Source organism: Cebus imitator, unplaced genomic scaffold (genome assembly GCF_001604975.1).
Source record: "Cebus imitator isolate Cc_AM_T3 unplaced genomic scaffold, Cebus_imitator-1.0 Scaffold0, whole genome shotgun sequence".
Lineage (NCBI taxonomy): Eukaryota > Metazoa > Chordata > Mammalia > Primates > Cebidae > Cebus > Cebus imitator.
In genome coordinates this window covers 11,045,002-11,053,911 of record NW_016107315.1, presented here as the reverse complement: position 1 = coordinate 11,053,911, position 8,910 = coordinate 11,045,002, and the positions used below count along the sequence as shown (strand labels likewise).

The following is an 8,910-nucleotide window of genomic DNA, read 5'->3' as shown; positions in this document are numbered from 1 at the left end:
ATGAGCTGAAGAGCCCAGTCTTCTCCCCCTGCATAAGGCATAAATTCCTGGTGGCTCCACCCCATTCTCCCAGTGAGCAGGCAGGCCCTTAGTCTGAGCCACTCCACATTGATTTATTTCCCTTACTGCATATGTGTTAAGGGACAGAACTTTTCACCATGGACATCTTCAGGCAAGCCCCTGTGCATAGTGACGTGGACAGCATTTGGCTGTCTCCTGCCTATATTATTTCCCCCTCTAAAGAAGTACATCTAACTGCCCTTAGAATAAGGATAAGGATAACAACTGTTCTTAACTGCCTCCTGCTGATAGGTGCACTGTTTTGGAAAAGCAGCAGTCAGTTCTCCCTCAGAGGCCTATTTAAGGGTTCCTGGTAAAAGGCAGCCATCGTTTGAGGCTCCAATTGCATGACTGTTTGGAGTTCAATGGCCTGAAGGTGAGAAGAGACAAATCAGGTTGTTAGAAGACATGATCAGAATGAAATAAAGGAGGGATGGTAAGGACAGCTCAGAAATCCTGAGGCTGCTGATGCACCCAGATAACTGGTGGCTATAGTTATGCCTGCTAAGATTTGGGTGTGTGGGGCTTGGCTTTGGTTAGCTCCCTTGGTATTATTTTCCCAAAAAAGAAACCTCTGGGTTATAGGCACCTTATTTACTTCAATCACCTGGCAGGATTTGCAGGGTAATTGCCCAGAACTAGAATATTGATCCAGATTTTTACCTTACTCATCACTTTTGTTTCTTCTGAGCTGCAGCCAGAGATTACTGGTTGGTTCATAGGAATAAGCAGCATTAGTTTAAAATGTGGACAAAAAACTTAAAAACAACTAATGAGTCTAGAATTTAATGACAAAGGTATGATAAATCTTGAAATATAATTTCTCTCCAGTTCTCATTTTTGTTAAAAATAAATCATGATAGGACTGAGTTGTTTCCAAAATAAACTTTAGTCTTGTACTTAGCCTGATTATTTGAATAAAGTACAGCAAGAATAATTGTTTTTACATAGGCTTTTAAAAATTGACAAAGAATCTCAGGACTTTTAAAGCTGAGCCCAGCCCTGGGTTTGTACCCTTAAATAACTATGAGTTGGGTGAATTCCTCCCTTCTTGAAGTCCCAAGAATATGGGGTTCCTGGGCCTGTTAGTGTATGACATTCCTTACTTACTGCAGGTTAGGAAACTTGTATGGGGACTGTGTAAACAAGGTATGAAGTCAGTTTTCCCAAGTGGCTTTTATTGGCTCTGTAAGTCAAGCTTGGTTTCTAAAAGGGAAATCAGGTCAAAGCCTTCCAGTCAAAGCCTTGGGAAAACAACCAGTTTCTCCAATTGCACCTTCTTGCAAAAGAATATTATTATTGCAATGATGCAAAAAACTATATTGCCATAAATTAAGAATACTCACAGCTAGTTTTCAAATTCTGGAAAAGCCAAGCAGAGAGAAACAAATATCTCCAAATTTTGTTCACAGGAGTATACCTTACTCAATTATTAAAGGCTGTTAATGGCTCAAAATAAGTTTCCCTGACTCTGAAAACAAAACAAAGATCAGCAACATTTCAAGCAAAAACTTCAAAAAAAGATTACTTCAGTTTTCTATTAGTTCAGTACATTTCTGTTAACTCTTGTTGTTTGATATTCATGAACATTTAAGCTCTTCATGGGTCCTGCATGTTTTCCTTTATTCCAATGTCATGATCTCCAAGGTTATCAGAAACCTGCATTTGAGAGCACCTGTTAAAGCTCTATGGCTGATTATAAACCATCCTTTGAAGAGGATCGAAACAAGACAAATGTCTGTGAATGATAAAATGTCCAGGGTAGTTACAGTTAAAAATATAATGACAAAGAAAATTTGGTTATCTCTGTGGTTTATAATAACATAATAACCTTAATTATGATTGATAACATATACTCAGACATTAGAATTACATCCAATACAATTTTGGAATATATATTAATATTCCCTAAAATATAATCTGAAGAAGATTAAACATCATTTTGACAATTCCATGTACCTAACCATGTCAATCCTGTTTATCTCATCTGAGTGTTCCAGGGACCCTCTGTAGCATCCAATAGCTAGGAGTAAGGAAAGACAACCTTGAAGCTGAAATTTGATTTTGGGAAGCCTGTTAAATATATTAGAGGTTTAAAACACTTGATGTTATGAAATAGAATTCCAAGCCCTGTGTGGTGGCTCATGCCTGTAATCCCAGCACTTTGGGAGACTGAGGTGGGTGGATCACCTGAGGTCAGGAGTTTGAAACCAGCCTGACAAACATGGTAAAATCCTGTCTCTACTAAAAATACAAAAATTAGCTGGGTGTGGTGGGAGGCACCTGTAATCCCAGCTACTCAGAGACTGAGGCACAAGAATTACTTGAACCCAGGAGGTGAAGGTTTCAGTGGGGGCATATGGAATTAACCGCTTGAGATGGTGCCACTGCACTACAGTCTGGGTGACAGAGCAAGACTCCATCTCAAGAAAAAAAATAGAATTCCAGATTACTATAAATAATTAATTTTGCCAAAATGATAGCTCAAAAATTTGAAAAAACAAAAACCTTTCATTAGCCTTTTCTATTACATCAAAATCCTGTTCAAGACAGAGAAATACAAATTTCACCCTTGCATTTGTTTACTATTAATGTCAATCCCAATTTAAAAAATTAAATCTTATATACCATTATATCCAATCATAACCAGTTTGACCATGAGGTAAGATTCTTATAAACCTTTTATAACATTTTACAAATTTTACTAAAGAGCAGATTAGTGCCTTAAGAAAACCTTGTTGTGCTTTTATTTCAATGCTCAATTTTACAGAAGAACCATATTATACCCTTTTGAATTTAATGTTCACACACAGAGTTTATTTTGAAAGATTTTACCCTTTAGAAACCTTCCATAACTTGTTTAAACCTTTAGCTTTATCTTATCTAATTTAAAACAATCCTCAACCCTAGGTAAAATTTCACATTTCCATGCCTTCTTATAATCTTTTAATAAAAACACCTTACTGTTCTTACACACTTTGCATGTAAATCTATTTTCAGTAGTCTCAATTTCATGTTATAATGATAATTCTTAGCAATTCTTAACTTTAATGTAAAACCTGTAAGTTGTTTTAATTCTGTTCTAGGTTAAGGTGAGGCTTGACTCTTTTCAGTATAGTTAGGGGAGTGGTTAATTTCATATGTGCCCAGGCCTTACCAAGTTGTAAAGCAGGCAAGTGGAACAGTTCTCAAAAGCCAAAGAAGTACTTTATAACCTTAAAACATTTAGCAAACCTAATATCTGAACTGCATACTTTAGAGTACATATTACATCTTAAAGACATTTGTATTTTATCAGTAATCTTTAAGACTGTTTTTATTTCTCAAAGATTAAAGTCACATGAACTAAGAGGCACTAAAGCTCTTTTCCTTCAAAATATATTTGATCTAAGCATTCATTTTTCTTTATGGAAATTAGAGCTCTTTTTAAAAGCCATCATATATAGCACATATATAACTACATAGACAGATCAGTAGCTATGTTTTTTTGTTTGCCGATTTCCTAATTGGATTATTGGCCTCTGGGTGGGGCACTTTAAGGGCAAGGCTAGGAAATCATGCTATTTCTAGGGTCCAATAAACAGGTATGGCTAGAAGACAAAAACGGATTTTGAGAGGAGAGGGATCTATCTGCTTTTAATTCCTGGGGTTCCATGAGGAAAACAGAGGTTTCTCCCAAAATGGAATCTGTGTTGTCTTTTCTGTTTTTCCCAAGGAGTTCCAGGCTATTAGAAATTATCTTAGGGTCTCTCATGCATGCATTAATAATGGCAAAGCAAAATGTAGAAAAAAAATTCAGTTGACTGAGAAAAAAAATCTTTCCAGCAAAACCAGATCCAAGAAGAGAAAAACATAAAGGCCTTTTAAATATACCTATAACTTGGATATCCACTTTTGTTTTTTTGAGATAGAATTTCACTCTTGTCACTCAGGCTGGAGTGCAGTGGTGTGATCTCAGCTCACTGCAACCTCTGCCTCCTGGGTTCAGGCGATTCTCTTGCCTCAGCCTCTGGAGTAGCTGGGATTACAGGCACTTGCCACCACACCCAGCTAATTTTTGATTTTTAGTAGAGATAGGGTTTCACTATGTTGGCCAGGCTGGCCTCGAACTCCTGACCTCAGGTGATCTGCCCATGTTGGCCTCCCAAAGTGTTGGGATTACAGGCGTGGGCCATGCTGCCTGACTTTGGATATCCACTTTTAATTAAGCTGAGCACCCTTTAATAAAATCCCTTTAAATCTCTTATTACTCGACTTCAGCCATGCCAAGCAGCCAATATTTCTGGCTTTTGATCTTTATCGAAAGTAACTTCACAGGTCAAACCAATAAGTCTCAATTAAGGCATGCAAAGCACACTAGATTGGCTACAGCTTAAGATCAACCTCATAAATCCTTTTTCATTAGTCAAAACTTTACAGAGAATATAAACAGTGATCCTTATCATTCCTTTTACTTGTTTGCACAGGAAGAGGAAGGTCAAAGGCCTAAGTGGTAAAAAAAAAAAAAAAAAATTTACCCTTTTGCCAGCATGTCAAGCTTCTGGGTTCAATTCCCACAAGCTCAATTCCAAGCCAACTAGACCGAAGATCTAGAAAGAGGGGAGCAGGTGTCCCTGGTTCCTTTCTCTTCCCAGTAAATTCTGGGGTATATGAGGGAAAGAAGGAACAATGGTCTTCTTTACTTCTTCCATTCTTTTTTTTTTTTTGAGACGGAGTTTCACTCTTGTTACCCAGGCTGGAGTGCAATGGCGCAATCTCGGCTCACCGCAACCTCCGCGTCCTGGGTTTAGGCAATTCTCCTGCCTCAGCCTCCCGAGTAGCTGGGATTACAGGCATGCGCCACCATAGCGGGCTTTTTGTATTTTTAGTAGAGACGGGGTTTCACCATGTTGACCAGGATGGTCTCGATCTCTTGAACTCGTGATCCACCTGCCTTGGCCTCCCAAAGTACTGGGATTACGGGCGTGAGCCACTGCGCCCAGCCTACTTCTTCCATTCTTATATCCCCAAGTCCTGGTGAGCACAGAAGGGTGCTGCCCATGGGTGTCAGTGCAGTTTTCATCATGTTAACAGGGAGGCCTAGGTGGTGGGATTATCCACTCTTACCCATGTATACCCTGTTCTCCCTGCTGTCTGTAGCCTCCAAGAGTAGAAGCTTGAAATTGAATTTGGGGCAAAAATATGTCTCGGGATTACATGGACTCCTTATCATAAGCCAAATGCTAAGATGAAGCTGTGGAATTGAGTCCTCCTCCAACAAGGGAGAGAAAAGGGTGTCTTGTGCATTTGGGTCCTGACCTAGTAAAATGTCTTCTAAAAGGAAAAAAAAAAACCTCTTGCATAAAAGCTAATTCTTGACAGGGTGGAGGAAAGGGAAAAAAAAAAACAGCTTAAGTGCAGGGCTGTGTTAACTGCCAACAAGGTGGAGAAAAGGAAAAAATAAGAACAGTTTACATGCAGGGTGGGACAGATACCTGGGGGAAAATCCTCTTATTCTTATGCTAATGGATTTCTCAACAGGGAGACAAACTTTTTATTGCTGTTGGACTGAGCTGGACCCCTTGGCTGGGGGAGGGGAAGGCACTGTGGGAGCATGGCAGGGAACTCTGGCCAGCCAGCCACATGGGGCCCTTGGGCCTTGCACCCCAGTCCCAACTGGGAGAGGAGAAGGGTCGTGGAGCTGCCGCTCACCTGTCCATCCTGTGTGCGTACCTGCGGTTACTAAGGTGGGGGTGGAACGCTCCCAATATTGTGAAAGAAAAGGTAGGTGCCATTCAGGTTCCCCCCAAATAAGGAAAATGCCTTAGAAAATACTGGGCTGGACTGAGTCCAGCCTCTGAGAATGACAGCCGAGGGGAGGAAGACTGCAGTTTCCGCTACCTTCAGAAGAAGTCTGAGGGTGAGAAAGCTCAGAAGTGAAAGGAAATCAGATTTTTGGGTCCACATCTTCCTCACCTTTCCTCATGTCCCTGTTCCGACCACCAAAGTAGTGCAGAATTTTTTGCTCCTTAGTTCAGCTAAAATCCAGGTTCTTGTCTCATGAAATATTAGGCATGCAGACACATTGGAAAGCTAAGAGGGCAGAATTTATTTAGAGAAAAGGAAAATTCTCAGCAAAAAGAGGGGGTCTGCATGTAGGTTTTCCACCTTACAGATTGGGTAACAGGCCATCACACCCTAGCTGAAGAGGCCAGGCTCCTCCCCCTAAACAAGGCATAAATTCCTGGTGGCTCCACCCCCATTCTCCCAGTGCATATACGTGCCTTTAGTCTGAGCCGCTCCGCATTAATTTATTTCCCTTACTGCACACGTGTTGAGGGACAGAATTTTTCACAGTGGGCATGTTTAGGCAAGCCCCCTGTGGCGGCATTCGGCTGTCTCCTGTCTCTATCATCGTGACACACTTATCAAGCTTGATGAAAATATACTCTGAATTCCAGATTCTCTAATGGATAACTTCCTATCTTTCTGAGGTAACTTCCAGACTCCTTACTCTATCTATGTGACTTTTTTTCTTGTCATATCACAAAAAAGAATTGTCTGGTCCCAAATTCCAACAGTGCTGCTGTGGAGAAACCTTGTATAGACCAACAACATCTGGAAGTGTGTTAGTCATTTCTTGGAGCCTTTAAAAACGTGCTACCTCTGAGTTTAGGATTGGATCTAGAAAAAACAAGCAAACAAGCAAAAATCTGTGACAAAGGATGAATACATTTCAGCATAGCGGGAACACCAGGGGATGGAACACAAATTTATTAAGAGAAAGACTTTGTCTATAGTGGGTGATCAAATCATTTGTAAAGTCAGTCACTCTGCCTACCGGCAAAGTTAATTTTCTCTCCTAGTCAAAGTAAGTAAAAGCACTAGAAGATATTAAAGAGGAGCCACATAAATGGGAATAGAAAATCAATACAATTTCTCCTAAACAGCCATTGCTGTTCACCCTCTGCCTTACTGATGCAATACTGCTCTTGTCCTAAAACACCGGTAACTGAGGCAGCGTCTGGAGGTATGAGACTCTGCGTTTTCTCACCAGTTTAATTTTTCAAACTTCTCTGAAGCCACTGCTGAAACAGAAGTTATGTAATTGAGATGTAGGAGGATAGGGGCAAACCCCTAATCCTATTGCTTAAAGACCAAAACTACAAAATCAGGAAGGCCACATTAAAAAAAAAACTTAACAAAATCTCTGGTCCTGCTCAGTAGCTAACAGATGCTTTTCACTTCCCTGCAATCGATAGTAGGTGATGTAGTGGATTTGATGGTTGCTCCTCCAGCATTCAGTCTTACTTTTATTCTTTTTAACAGGTACCCACATTACAAAGCCATATAAAGTGGGTTTAACTACACTACCAGCTATCAGGATAGGCCCTGGTATAGGGTCTATAGGTACCTATAGGATAGGTACCAGATTTAAGCCCTGACTGACTTAAATCAATTCAGATAGTCCCATTTCTTTTGCTACATTTATTGGTTAGGGATGGGCATGTGACCAGGGTTTCTCCAAGAGTGAAGCTCAGGACTCTAAAAAATAGTTTAAGGGAGAAATTCCATCTCTTTGCCCTGGATTTAAATTGAATAGCATGTAGCCATGGCCATTACTAGCCTATATACTGCCTTTGTTCAAATTAGAAAGAAGACTTCCCTGTGGAAAAATAAATTAAAGTACAGTCTGGACTGAAAAAGGTGCTGGATCTGGGTGGAAGTAATGAGAACTAAGCACTCTTCTGGGCAGGTGCAGCCCCATAAGTTCAAGTTTGGAGTCTCTGTACTAAGCACTCCTCCGGGCAGGTGCAGCCCCATAAGTTCAAGTTTGGAGTCTCTGTACTAAGCACTCCTCCGGGCAGGTGCAGCCCCATAAGTTCAAGCTTGGAGTCTCTGTACTAAGCAAAGTTGACCCTACTTATGGGTGCAGACAGCTTGCACCACAGCTTGCCAAACAGAACAGTTTGGATTTCTGCCCCTATGTTCTTCCTGGAAAAACTGCATAACTATATGTGGAGCCTCCTACATATGGCTCCAGAAGCAAGAGGTAGCTAACTTTCTTGTCACTATGAGGGCAAGAAGGAAACAGAGTCAAAAGAATTGCAGAGAAATGCAGCTGTAGCACCGCCGGCACTAACGCCAACATGAACTATTGGATCAAGCCACATTGAAAGCTGAACTACCTGTAGAGATTTTTGTTAAATGAACCAATAAATTTGCCTTATGGTTATACCTATAATTCATATTTTTCTCTTATAAGTAAAAGCATTCTGTTTAATGCAGTCAACTAAGAGTTCCAGGTCCCCAATATCATGCCAAAAGGAAATGGTCTGTTAAGTCAGAACAGCGTCCCCTTCAACTCTCTCAATGAGTCTCCTTCCTCATGTTCCTTTAAGATATGAGCTTGGAGAACCAAGAAAAGGGAAATTTCTCCAATAAGCAGAATCTGAGACAGCCACTTTGCCTTACCAGGGACTCACTCCATTTCGAGGGGATCATATTCATCCTCAACCATTCCAGCGTGACAAGGAGTAGGAACGGCATCACTGGAGCTGCAGAAGTGGAGAGGAGGGCCATTTCACAATTATACCCTTCTTTTGCACTTGGCCCTAGTTTGGAGCCTAGGGCTTGTGGTTTGTTGTTCTCAACCTTCTACTTTTCTGATGCTTCTCTTGGAAACTTCTATTCTCTGAGAGACAGGAAAAACCAATGTTTTTCCTAGTCTCATACCAATTAATACAACAATTCACCTCTGATCACCAAAATGTATAAGAGTTTCATTCCACCAACAATCAGTTTTCCAGCAAAACCCAACTAGGTGTCCTACAATTTGACTCAATTCGACGCTACCTGGAGCAGGGTAGT

General features: G+C 40.6%; 1 protein-coding gene across 1 annotated transcript in view; it reads left to right on the top strand.

Annotated features, from left to right (window-relative positions):
- KRBOX1 (KRAB box domain containing 1) overlaps positions 1–8,910 on the top strand; it is a 53,200-nt gene that overhangs the window by 26,139 nt on the left and 18,151 nt on the right. The gene's annotated exons all lie outside the window — the stretch shown is intronic.